The following is a 14,747-nucleotide window of genomic DNA, read 5'->3' as shown; positions in this document are numbered from 1 at the left end:
GCTCCTTTAGTTTTTACAGTGTACAATCCATCTGTTTTCAAATCCACATCATTTGAATTTCATGACATCGATGTATGTCAAAAAATAACGTGCACAATACACTGTAGTATTATACACTGTAAGCAGAAGTCCAGGGAGCACACGCTCTCTTCCCTTCCCTGGAAAACCAACACTACCGAATGATTTAAATAGGCCACCGCTTTCCGAGAAGAGGGAGAAAATGGCGGCCTTCAATATGCTGTCTGTCAGAGACGATAACGTGCATAATACAACACATAATAAAAACGCACATGAGTATGAATTTGTTCTTCACTTGCTTAAATTGAATCGAAATGATCAGGGAACTGTGTGAAATACTTCACACTGCATGCTAAAGAGAATAACTGCCAATCCAAGAGAACAACTTCGCTGGGTTAGTGAACATCGTTCAAAATGTGATGGTTTCCCGACGGATATTTTTTATGCATAAACTACGCATTTTGATTCTGACATTCCTGATTTTAATAGTTTCAATAATGTTCTATTCTTGACTGATCTTTTATGCATAATTTTGGCAATAGATGAACTGTTAAATGAGTAATCTTGAGATGAGTCCCCGTTGTTCAATTTTACCCTGACATGCTGATGTAATATATTATAACTCGACAGGTGAATTTGATCAAATATAGTTGAATATGAATATATGAATATTTTTTATTTTGTTTATGGCAGATTATGGCAATTATCAAAGTTTAAAAAAAGTTGTTTATTGTTCTAATAAAAGATCTATCTATCTATCTATCTATCTATCTATCTATCTATCTATCTATCTATCTATCTATCTATCTATCTATCTATCTATCTATCTATCTATCTATCTATCTATCTATCTATCTATCTATCTCGACTCAAAACCTTATAACTCATGTGACAACTAGCCCTGTCTTCCTAAATTGATTTGTGGCTTCAGAATTTCTACGTGGCATTTATTTCCCTGTTTTTTAGATGTGAGGAGATTATGAATAAAAGAACACTTAAATGATTGATAATAACACTCTTTTTATAATAAATGATGATCTATCCTCATATTTGCATGAAGATCTTAATAAAGTTATTAAACCTCATCTCCAAATAACCCCTTTGTGCAAACACTGGTCTGGAACAATCCAATATATCCTTATTCAGAGAAAATCAAAAAGAAAAGAAAACCTGCAAGCGCACACACACACACACACACACACACACACACACACACACACACACACACACACACACACACACACACACACACACACACACACACACACACACACACACACACACACACACACCTTCACTAACACATGCACCTAATCTTAATAAGTTCTTGGAAGCATTTCATCTCAAACATTCACACAAAGCTCTGTGGGAAATGAGGTTCTGTAACTTTCTAATACACTCGGCTTCGTGTCTATATTGCATTTCCCAGCTGCCTCAAAACTGACCTACAGTACAGTCACTGGAAAAAGCTTGGAATGTGAGTCAAGATACTGGGAGAGAATGCAAGAGTGAGCCAGAGAAAAGACACACGCAGTGACACAAATGCAAAAGCCTTCCACGTCTTATCCGGGCCTTCTGAAGATATTTGTGTGTGTACTTGCATATTTACTCATGCTTTGAGGGTTTGTATTAGTCTTTATGTGTGTGTATGCATATGTATGTTTTTCCATGCAGGCGGCCCTGGATTAAATTGACAGCTTGGTGCTTAGAGTGAATATCTGGATTAAGTGTTAAACAATTATTTATCCACCCTGGGTGAGACAAACAAACTCACATACAGCTTTATACACACTCACACATTTCACAAATCTTACTGTGCAATTATAAAAGTGACTGGCACTTAGCTGGCCTTGTTTGTCAGATACATACAGTAACTCTTTCTCGCTCTCTCAATGAAACTAACACACTTGCTTTTCATAATGATATAAGCTAAACCCAATACTTAATAATCTTTCAAAATGTTTACATTTTCATTAAATCATTGGCATATTATTTTGTTATATTATATATTGTATAGTTGTAGGGCTGTTGGCTGACAAGATTTTTTCTATATATATTCAAGTATGGAGTAGATTGAGTCCATCAACACCAAAGCTTCACAGTCCTATAGCTCGTCCCAGGTCGACATTTGATTCTGTAATTTAGGCCATTTTGATTTATATGCTGTTTAAAGCAGCACTCAGTAGCTTCGGGACTTCTTCGCTGTATTCTCGCTTTTTGCTCGCAGGTTTCTCTCTAGAGCTCCCCCCACAGCTTCGGAATAGATATTTGACACTCGTAAAAACTCGTTGTTGATTCTCAGACACCAGAGGCTATAGATCAACAACATCAAAGCAGATGGGACGTTCTTTAAAACGTCTTCTTCATTCGGGTTTGGACAGCGTGAGGGAGCGCAATAATGACAGCATTTGAGCAGATTTCTTTTGGCCGTAAAGCAATTGTTTACATCGCGAGACCTGATATCACGCGAGACTTCCTGACGCAGCAGCCGGCGGCCCGCCGGCTCAAAGTTGCAAGTGCGTATTTTCCGCTCACGGGCACCAGGGGGGTGCGAAACGACCACCATTCAACCCGAAATAAGTAATATAACCATTCCAATGACTCCGAAGCTGTTCAGTTAAGGTAAAAAAAGTTACTTAGTTCACCTTTAATGTTTCAGTATTCAGTACTCTTTCAGAAGATGCGTCATAGCGCCCCCTACTGTATAACAGTGAAAACACGGAAAGCCCGAAATTTCCGTCAATGGCGGGGAAAGAGTTAAGAGTATGCCAACCAGCCCCCAGCCAGTAGAGGTGTGTGGGTTTGTGTGTCTGTATGTGTGTAAGTCAATAACACCATCAAGCCAAGACTAAGATCTGTGGGGATGGCGTCCCCTAGCATTAACAAGGGCAGACACACAAAGCCCGCCTCTCTAAACTGGAACTGAAAGGAAAGAGAACACTGCAGTCTGAAAGGAAAGTAACACTTGCAGGGCATGAGAGACGTATATTAGCACTGTTAATGGGAGAATGTGAAATACCAATTAGTTCTAAAAAAAAATCCTGCCCTGGTCTTGCAGGACAGAATATTAAAAGAGCTGCTGCCAATTTAAAGTCCTGTATCACAAAAAGACAGTATCAAAACACAACAGAGAAGCCTTTACTAATACAGGGCAGTGTGCTCAGACAAGAGCCCAGACAGGTTTTATATATATAGCCTATATATATAAAATACACGTCTACCTTGTCACCCTCAAGACCATCAAGATCCCCAACTTGCAGCAATCAAAACATTCAGGAAACTGATAGCATTGTGAAAAGCATGCTTTGCTGCTTGAATGTCCTGTCTGGTTTGGTGGGGAATTTGATGCGTATCACAACTCTGCAAATATTGGCTCATAAAACACATGACCAAACTGATAGATGGCTGGGATATTCCAGAGGCACAGGCAGCTCTGAATCACCAGCATCACTATAAAATGTACACAAACATCCCTTTTTAAATTACTTTAAAGTTAATTTTCACTTTCCCAACTTGGGATGATGTTAACTAGTTAGTTGAAAATTCTGTCATCATTTGCTCACCCTCATGTTGTTCTAAATCCGTCATCTTCGAAACACAAATTAGGATATTTTTAATGAGAGAATTATATCCCTCTATCAAAAGTCCACACAACCAAAACTTTAATGCTTCAAAAAATTCACATTAATCATCAAGCAGTTAGTTTAATCCAAGTCTTCTGGAGCGAGACAATTGCTTCATATGATGAGAAGATGAAATTTTGGATTAATTAAGTAGACACATCAAATATGGTAAAAAGAAGCCCAAACATGCCTTCCTTGATGTAGTCAACTTGAAGTAACCATTGAAGTAGTGCAACTTTTCAGGAAAAAATCTACCTACGAACGTCTAAAGTTGTAGGCAATAGTATTTTACCATTGAAAAACACAAAACAGATTTAAGTAATAAAAACCAGGAGGAAGGAAGTTCTAAGTGAAACACAATCAAACAAAAAGTCAAAGCGAATCCTTTCTAGTGTTTTGTAGCCTGGTGCTTTTTGATACTAAGCATGTCGATAAAAAAAACAAAAAAAACCACACCTTTGTTTCCTCTTTGTGGAAAGTTATTTTTTCTCAGCTATTTGTTCTTATAGTGAAGTAAACAAATTGAGTATATGTTTTGCCGAGTTTATTAGAAGTGTTGTTTACAAAGCACTTAATTTGGAGGCGGTACTGCTGTTGGTGCTCTTTCAATCCGACAGCAGAACTTGATGCAGTCTACACAGCATCAACATGGCTTTAAGGACTTTGTCTTTGAGTTAGCTACCTTGCTTTCATATAGACTGAGGAGCGTGGGGGTAAAGCTGTCTCGCCAACACGCATGTTGACACGGTTTGATTAATCTACTCTTGCTGAGAGTTATGCAGAGACATAGAAGCGCTGATTAGGGCTACTCGTCATTAGATGCTCGATAATAGAGTAAACCCACACACACGTTTCTTCTCTTCTCTTCCCTGAGTACGATTTTAAGTTCCCACCCTGAGGTCTTACCATTTATCCTCGCAGATAAGCGGTTAACATCTTGCTCGCAATCTTTCTGCTTTAATTTGGTTTATTTGAAAGCAAACATAAACGTTGTTGTCTTTCTCTCCTACATGATGACTTCAGCTTCATTGAGCTAATAAGTCCTCTTGCAAATTGCTTCTGAATTGCATTGCTAACAATTTCGGACTGCCAAATTGCATCAATAGAGCTGGAAAAGCTAATTTCCTAGTCCTACCTTAAAATGCATTTACTAAAGAGATAACATCTGGCTTCCACTTTATAAAGCAAAACAACACAGCTTTGCTTATTGTGATGCTGAGGATAAATGACAGATGCAACTCTGGTTTAGCAATACGCCTGAGGTAATAGCGTGAACGTGTGTCTGTGCCCACTGAAACGGACCGTTACAGCATAATGAACAGAATATATTTTAAGGGATTATTGAGGATTGTTTTTGTTTTAGAATTAAAATATTATTTCATAATCAATAGCTGTACAAATTTGAAGGAAAATGCGATATGTGATATCTCGTTAGAGAACGTGTTGTTCGATATGCGATACAACAATGCTTTAACTGTGTAAAATACATTTGAATTATATTTAGCAAGGTGCAGGTAGACGATGAAGAAGCAGAAGATGATGATGATTCGAAACACAGAGTTTAATAAAAATCCAAAAGGTAAGGCTTAGAACAAACACAACTTACACAGATTCTAACATGATAAACAACACCGGAGAAACACTGAGTGAAGGTGTAGAACTTAAATACACATGGTCATAAACTACATGACAAACAGCTGGGATTAAGAATAGTGTCAAACTGATGGGTGGTGGGAAACTCAAAGGAACACTTGCGACTAATGAATACAACTAAAAGTCCATGAAAACTAAAACTTAACATAACTGTGTCTAAATATAATTTAAAAACTGAAAATAACATAACCATGATTACTTTTGTTATTGTATTTTATTGTAAGAACAATATTTATAATAAGATGCAAATTACAAACAATATAGGACAAATATGATAAAACCAGAGGGGAACCATCAGAGAGAGCCTGAAACTATTGTTTAAAAAAAAAAAAAAAAAAAAAAAAAAAAAATATATATATATATATATATAATAGTATTTTAGTAATAGTTTATAAGTAGTAGTAAATAATAGTTTAAAAAGTAAAAATAAATAAATAATAAAAAGTCATCAGTTCTAATGTTATTTTAGGAATTTATAATTTGACAATAAACATCTAAATCTTTTTGAGGAAATAAACTCTTCAAATCTGTCTATTCAGTGTGTGTTGTGTTGTCTATTCGTCAGTTTTCTCCATATTAGGATTTTTCCGCCAAACGCTTTCAGTTCTGTGATTGGTGGTCCATCTGTGAAATTACAGAGGGCCAAGCCATATAGCAAGTCAATGAGAGATTCATTTCAAATGACAGGAAAATTGACCAATCATATCGTCCCTCTAAATGAGGTGAGTCTTCACTATGTTTACAGTCTATCACTATGTTTGTGACACTTTCCACCCGCTGTGTGGAACACGATCAGGAAAAAAAAAATGCAGCTGAAAAATAGTGCTATTCACTATGGAAACTGCAAACAACATTGATAACGATTCAAAGGACATCAAAGGACATTGTTGCTCATTTTTCATCCACAACATTTTCAAGATGAACTTTTCAAGAAAAGCTGGAGTCAATCAGCAAAGGAAGACGTACACCAGAGCTTAATTTTGTACAGAAAGCCAAAGCTTTTCAAAGCATTTCAACCCCAGCAATTATAAGCAATATCAATGGATGACAGCATCAATCAAGAAGCTATGGATACGTTTACACGACAACGATATGCTTAAAACTGAAACGTTTTTCCTTTGAGTTTTCCATGTACAGACGACACCATTGTCAAAACAATCCTCATTCACACGGATCCACGAAAACGACTAAAAACCCTGTATTCTGCTGCCAGAGATTCGCGTTTTTGTTGTTTACACCTAAAACAACACACTTTTAGCATGACTTTCCAAATTAGCGATGACATTACCTTGACTTGATGAGTATCTATCAATGTTGTTACCTAGCTGTTGCTGATACCTAAATTTAGGGGATTGTCACAAGAAACAGCGGTGGTCGAATATTATGTCAGAATTAAATAAACAAGAAAGAAAGTAGCCTATTCTTTAATATATTCATCTCATTATAATGGTAGGGTGATGAAGCTAAACGCACATGATCAACGTCTTCCTTGGACAGGAGAGTGAAATATATTTTTAAAAAATACATACAATAATGCACACTTATTTATGTGTTAATTCTTGATGCATTTTAGCATTTATAGTTAAATGATTATGAACACAAAGGTTAACCATGGAAAACCACATGTATATTTATTGCATTAATATAACATCAATTAAACTAAAGCTGGCTTGGAGGTATGTATAATTACAAACTAGAGTCAGGAGGATAAATGTAAAAAATGTGTTTCTGCTACAGCTCTCTGAAGCACAGTGTAATACATCCGTGACAGTGTTCGAATTTACTAGCCAAGACAGGCATTTTAGCAGAATTTGGTGTGTGTTTGGCCATATAAGCTGCGTAAGAGAACTGAATTGGGTTTTGCACGCTGTCCGACAGTCGGATTTCTGTGCGCACAAGTACCGCATTGAGTTCTTTTCCACAGCTTATTGCGCTTAATAACATTAAGCATGTCACGTGTATGTAACAGTCATGTGTCCAATCTATTCTCTGCTATTTGTGTCGGCCTAAAACTTTGACTTTTTGTAAGTTTTTAAGTATTAAAATCATTCAGTTATCGGAAACTTGCATATTATCGCAAATGCATATCGCGATAAGTACGATATCCTAATTATAAGAAAATAGTAATTATTTAATTATTTTAAATAACAATAGTTATGGATAAGATGATGATTACTAGAAATTATGCTGGAATCAGACACACTGTTACACCCACCAGCTGGAGTACCCTTGATTTCCACCAGAGGACACTTCTCCCCAGTCATTCCATCATGAACTACATTTCCCATAAACCTTTGCCCGGACTCATTATGTTCTGATTACTGCCACCTGTTTCTCATTACCCTTGTTAACTTTACCCTTGTTGCCCTTGTTAACAGGGCCTATATAAGCCCTGTTTATTCAGTCACTGATTGCAAAGTCCTGTTTAGTGTCACACTGTATTTCTGAGTGTTATCCTGGTTCCCTGTGTCTTGGTTTTAATATTCTGCTTGTCTCCCTGGATTTCCCTGTTTGCCTGTGTCTTGGACCTTGTTTTATGTTTGGACTGTTTGCCCGTGGTTTGTCTGTTTTATGGATTACCCTCAATAAAGCTGTGTTTGGATCTTCAATCCGTGTGTTTCAGAGCAGTTTCTTATGTGACACACAGGTACCAGATAAGGAATCAATATACACTGCCATTCAAAAGTTTGGGGTCAGTAACTTTTTTCTTTCTTTTTTTCTTCTCTTCTTTAAAAAAAAAAAAAAACTTTTATTTAGAAAGGACACATTACATTGATCAAAAGCGACAGTAAATGCATTTGTACATCAGTATACAATTTAAAAAAAAATAATTTCTAATAAATGTTGTTCTTTAAACTTCTAGATCATGAAAGAACCCTGTAAAAGTATAAGGAAAGTATAACGGTTTGATTGCACAAAAATATTAAACAGCATAATGATTAATTGATGATAATAATAAGTGTTTCCTGCCTGAGCAGCAAATCAGCATATTAGAATGTTTTCTGAAGGATGATGTGACAATGAAGACTGGATAATGATGCTGAAAAATCAGCTTTGACATCACATGAATAAATGACATTTTAAATTATAGTAAATAGAAAAGTTATTTTAAATGGAAATTTAAATATTTCACAATATTACTGATTTTACTGATATGCAACCTTGGTAAGCATGAGACTTTCAAAAAAACATTTAAAAAATATTAGCGACCCCAAACTTTCACAACTGTTACTACATTTAAAAAAATAAATTAAAAAAAAGTACAGATTGTGCAGAGATTGAAGAAGTAAAAAAAGTAATTTAAAAATAAGTAATTTAAACTTTTTCACACAGGGACAAACAAACTCATTGACCAGGTGAAACAATTAAGCTGTCAAATGGAAAAAGGACAAAAAAAAAGCTTAGAAACATACAAAAAGGGAAATATGATGCATATGACTGAGAGCCCTGCGCAATTATGCTGTGAAGAAAAAATGGTTCAAGGAGAATAAAGAAAAACAGCGGGGATAAAAAAAGAAAGAAAGATTCACTTAAACGTCAGTAACATTTTTCCACAGGAGAAAAGATACATTAGCCTTTGTTCACTAAAGGTCCAATAAAACAGGGCTTCCAGTCTCAGTGCAGTTTCAAAGCTTTATTAGAACAGGCACAGTAAAGCCAGTAAATCCAACCTTACATCTCACTGAAATAGACCCACTGCAATTCCCCGCAGAGAGCCACCTCAACTTCCAGTTGTTTTCCTCTTAAGCCAAATGGACACTTGGAATGTGTTGACTACCCTTTATTTCCATAAACATTCATCTCAGCAAATGCTGACAGACCCACTGGTGAGACCCACTGGTGCTTTTTATCACCTATCCCGAGGTCTTGCCTGAGTGCAGCACAGCGGGTATTTGTGCTGCATTGCTGCATTTATCAAAGCGGATTCTCAAGCCATTTTCTTCTGCAGAAATACAAATTTCACAAACGCAGTCACTGATGTCACATAAAGGAATTAAAATTAGCCACCAAAGACAATGTTATGGTGTGTCTGACAAAAAAAAGTCGTGCCTCCCTCAATGCATATCAAGGCAAATTTCACCCACATTGAAAAAATCAATCAAAAAAATCAATCATAAATATCTTAAATGGTATTACAAACATTTTGATTAAAATTTTAAGCGATCTTAAATTTGGGGATGAAAAAAGAAATTGCGATATTGATTATTAAACTTCAAAAGGCTGATTTCACTGAATAAAAACGACTGCTGCATGTATCAAAGTAGAAATGTGGCACTGTTGCATGTTCTACAGTCTCACAGTTTCTGAGCAGTTCACAATCAATGAATACCATGCATTAATGTAAAAAGATTGCTTATGATCTACTGTTGATGAATTATGACAATATTTACTTTATGGTGTTTATATTGCAATAAGTGGTAAATGGTTGTAAGAGTGCATATTTTATCTCCCTCATCTTTTTTGAATGAGCAGCCGGCAATAGTAAAGCATAGATTTCAAAATAAGAGTCCAAGTGTATTTCAATTAAAAGTTACGCATGTTGCATAATGTCAGGATCATGCTTAGTTTAGTTGCCTTTTTGTTCCCATGTGTTTGTCACTTGTGTCTCCAGTTCAGTTTAGTCTTGATTAATCCCAAGTTAGTTCCCTTAGTTACTAATTAAATGTACGCGTCAAGCATTATGTCTCCCTTTGTATTTAAGCCCTTAGTTTCCCCAGTTCTTTGATCGGTCTCGTCTTTGTATTATGTGGTAGTTATGCTTTATTCCGGGTAATCTCCTGTGTATTTCGTTTTTGAATTTATTATTAAAGACTGTTTTTGTTCCATGTGCCTTGCAATTCATTACAGCCACAACGTGACACAAACTTTTTCTCCTGGGTATTATTGGTATTTTGTTTACACAATAAACTTTGGCATTTAATTCAAAGTAGACTCTTGTAGCTTCTGTCTAGGCTGCCCAGTCACAGGAGGGAAAGACCAAGAACATTAATATAAAACATATTATACTGTAATAAACATACAGCAGGCCTATGTATAATTACAGTTTGAAGCAGACATTTTCCAAAACCAAGTGTACTGTTTGCATTCTAATCAAGTTAACCCTTTTTTTTTTTTTGGTAAATGTCTCATTGTATATATTTATTAATGAAAAACTTTATTTTGATGCATTTTCATTGCGCCCCTAAAGTTATTTAACGCACTCATACATTTTTCAACTTAGGAGCACATGTGCTCCTTGAAAAAAAAAAAGAAAAAAAAATCAAGCTTCATGTACTAATCATACTTTGGAGCAATAGCTACAGAAAAAACAAAATCGGTTAGATTTAGGGTATGTTTACACAAAAATGGTGTACTAAAAATTAAACCGTCTTTCCTTCGCATTTTTGAAAAGTTTGTGTACAGATGACAAAGTTGTCAAAACGATCCTCATTCGCACGGATACGTTAGGACGCCTAAAAACGCTGTATTATGCATGCCAGGCCAGTAGTTGGCGATGTTGAAAACGGTGTTGTGTTAAACCCCCCTCTTAGAAAAGCTCATTTAGGTGGAAGTATGTAATTGGGCTATAAACTTGCTTAAAGCAAGTTTGTTCACCCAAAAATAAATCAGCAGTTACTCCCCCTCAATCTAAAAAAAAATTGACGACTTCTGTGGAACATAAGAAAAATGGCATTCCATTGAGCTGCCTTTCCATTGTTTTTCTACGTAGACATTCACTAGAACATTGTGTTTGGCAGTTGCGCTTGCGTCTCGCATCATGACACATCATTTGTTTACAGCTACAGATGTCTAAAATCCTGCATCCTTCTTTTACAAGAATGCACATCCATATTTTAATCATAGAGAGATGCATGCTCAGGGTTAGTTAGGTTAAAAGCTTTTCAAGTATGCATGTTTATCAATATTAAATATTAGGTTGTGCTGGCAAAGCATTTTTTCCAACCAGTGCATGCTAGACAATAATAACAACTCCATCAATACCGTAATGAAAAAGTATTACTTGAGCAGTTTAAAAGCCAGATTTGAATACCTTCTGAAGCCTGGTAAGCAGTTTGTTTAGCAGAAAGGTTTATTTTTACATCACTCTTTTGCACACTCAAATATTGGGTAAAATAAGCCATTTTTAATTGCCACCCTCATGGATTTATTTTCCATTGAGCTTGTCATAGTGCATTCTGGGATTGCCTTCCCTTTTGAGGATACTTATGATACTGCCTTGGAGTTGGCTAAAAAACAAGGCGTCTTTGGAAGCAGCATACAGTAATTGACACATACACTATGATGCCTTAAAATACTGCCTCTGTAGTGAGCTCAATAGGTTTTGCAGCGCAATCAAGTGTTTATTTGTTATTTACTCAACTCCGTCCGAAAGGCACTCAATCATTACTTATACAACAAGGTTCGCACACCCGTTGGATGAGTTTGGAGTCAGAACCTGTGACCTGATTAAATTAACTTCGACCAACCTGACACGCTGAATAATTCAAGTAGCAATGTATGTTGCTGTAGCTCTCAACTAAAGTGAGCTTAATGGGTCCCTGGAGATCCATTTACAGCAAGCGAGTTTATAAACCTGTTGGGTGGGAGAAAATCCTTATTAACTGCAGTCAGGATGTAATGTTATTTATGGCATCTGAACAAACATTTAGGAGTGATCCAAGGACACCGTGTTTAATTGCAGGTAATTAACTGTGATAAGTAAACGTTGTGGCCATGACACTCATCAATTGCCTATTTTGTATTATTTCTACAGAAAAAAATTGCTCTCTCACAAAGACTGTCGAAATGAGTCGAAAAAACTCCAGTCAGATCATTTTGTCTTTCATCTTTAAGTCCTTTAGAAAGGACTAGTGAAAGGCTAGTGCAAAGGGTAATTATTTATTTTGACTGACCTACAATTAAGCAACACAGATTAGCTTCACAATTACCTTTTCAGATTTCCAGAATGATTCATTTCAATTAACTTGCCTCTCGTTCATCATGATCTTCCACTCTTTTATCCTTGTAGGCACTCTGAAGAGACAGCTAAACTCTTCAGCACAGCATAGGCATGATTGACAGACAGGTTCCTTTTGCAAGCTGCCGCTTATTGTGAGACTCATTCAGATCCTAATGCTCACAGGCCCCAGGCTACTAAGTCCATTGTAAAAGGATGATTATGTAAACATTAAAAAACAGTGAGATGAAGAGATGTGTCATTCCATTACATGCCGCCACTGACTTCTGAATACCGGCGCAGTGATTGTGCTAGTCATTTGGGTTTTCGGTGATTGAAGGATGAAACACTGGAAGTGTGATAGTGGGAGTGATAAAATGATGAGAAGAGACTTGTTTTAGCTTTAGATTGATTGTGACCCTCACACTCAAATCAGACTCATTAGAGCGCTGGGAGTGACATTCGGGATTCCCCTTTGAACATGAAATGACATTCGCACATTCAACACAAAGTGACATAATTTGGGCAGTGGCGGTCCTGACTCATGTTGCCCTTGGCAAGATCAGGCATAAGGTGTCTCACCAGAAAAATAAACAAGAAACAACTACAAAATCCTTATGCATGCTTTAAAATTAAATAAAAATGTTATTAAAATATGTGTGTCACGGTGTGGTGTAGGCAGAAGAAGACGAAGAGGAAATAAAAGTTATAATGCAAACTTTTACTAACAATATAAATCATACAGGTACATCAAAGACAGGCAGAAGGTACACACACACATAATACAACATAGATCAGACAAGGACTGACTGAACAGAATGGAACTAAATACAAACACAGATGAACAGTGATTAACAGGACACAGGTGATACAGATGATGATGATGATTAAACCCAGGTGATACAGATGAACTGATAATGACTGTGAAGACGGCACGTGATGCGATGACAGGAAGACAAGTCCAATGAAAACAAACTTAAACCAAACACAACTGTGACAATGTGTTTGTCAATCATGCATAAGTCCAGGAATATTAAAATAAGCTGTTTTCCCAAAAGAGCCTTAACTTAATACTTAGGCTAATCTCTTTTTAGTTTCCTGCTTTTGTAGAAACAGAAAAAAATTAATAATAATAATATTATAGTTATAATATTGTAATTATAATAATAAAACACTTTAAAATAATTAAAACCGAGGTGGTGTGTTCGGTTTGGGTGCCTTTTAATCTGTCTTCTGACTTTTCTTGAAGACGTGCCAAGAAAGAAGAGTTGGACGTTTTATGAAACCCAAAAATGATTCTTGTGAACCTTGTTAAACACTTGTGGAAGATCCTACCGGCTTTACCAGACTGTGAGCCTCATTAACGTGTGAGTGTGACAACCTAAAATCTGCCATCTAACTCAAATAGTTGTCTTCATACTATCAAACAAACGAATGAACAAACAAATCAATCATTTTCAATGATTTTCTGAACATAACTACTTAAGTAACACTTAATAAGACAAAGTTATCAAATTTAAATTACAAGATCAGTAGTCAAAGTACAGTATATCACTCCAATTTATAGTTCAGAACTATTTAACTGATGTTCAAGTATCATATTTAATATTATAATACTTAATATTTGTGGCAAGCAGGACGAGGCCAAGGGCCGCGAGAGAATGGCGCACCACACCGCCCTCGTATATCACGGAGGAGCTCTGTGAGGGGCTGCCGCCTTTACTTTCGTTTTGTGTTTGTTTATTTTTGGATTATTAAAGTGTGTTGAATGTTTGCCGGCTCCCACCTCCTTCTTCCCTGAATTACTAACCTTGTTACATTGGTGCCGAAGCCTGGGAGGAAGGAGGGAGCCCCTGCTGAGGGGGATCGCGGTGCTAGGAGGTCAAGCCCCCCAAAGGATGTCCAGTACCATCGCATGGCACCGCGAGTGAGAGTCTCTCAGCTGGTTGAGAACCAGAGCAGCAGTGTGTCTGGGAACCGGACTAAGAATTCTTCTTAGGGAACAAGGGCTGTGTAATAAGCAGAGTGTACGCGCGCGCAATTTCAGTTGCCTCAAAATAGCACCGCGCCAACAATGCGTCTGAACACACCTCGTTTTCAGACCAGCACGCCCATGGGCGCACAAATGCATTTGCTATTTAAACAACGTGGCGCAGGACGGGAAAATGATAACTGCGTCGGGCTGAAACTAGTAAAAAAACACTCGCTTCGCACCCGGCGTAATATGATAGGGCCCTCTATCTCCTTGATGGCCGATATGTTCAACCATAAATGTCTCTCTGCCACCACCAATGCTGCCATGGAGCGCCAGATGGCATGGGCCGCCTCCTAGTGGCGTGGAGAGTGGCCCAAGGCAGCCTTTCAATCTCGTTGGCACTGACCTCCTCGCCCTCATCTAGGTCTCTGAGCAGGTCTGCTTGGTACGCCTGCATGATTGCCATTGTGTGCAGGCTATACTAAAATACTATTAATTTATAGTAATTAATTTATGTGCAGGCTATATTAAAATATTATTA

The 14,747-nt window shown here is 36.9% G+C and overlaps 1 protein-coding gene across 2 annotated transcripts in view; it reads right to left on the bottom strand.

Annotated features, from left to right (window-relative positions):
* The window catches only part of LOC309512702 (transmembrane protein 132C), a 328,786-nt gene that overhangs the window by 300,253 nt on the left and 13,786 nt on the right, over positions 1-14,747 (bottom strand). The window lies entirely within an intron of this gene.

Source organism: Leuciscus leuciscus (genome assembly GCF_965113295.1).
Source record: "Leuciscus leuciscus genome assembly, chromosome: 13".
NCBI lineage: Eukaryota > Metazoa > Chordata > Actinopteri > Cypriniformes > Leuciscidae > Leuciscus > Leuciscus leuciscus.
The sequence above is the reverse complement of the archived record's forward strand: the minus strand, read 5'-3'. Positions and strand labels throughout refer to the sequence as shown.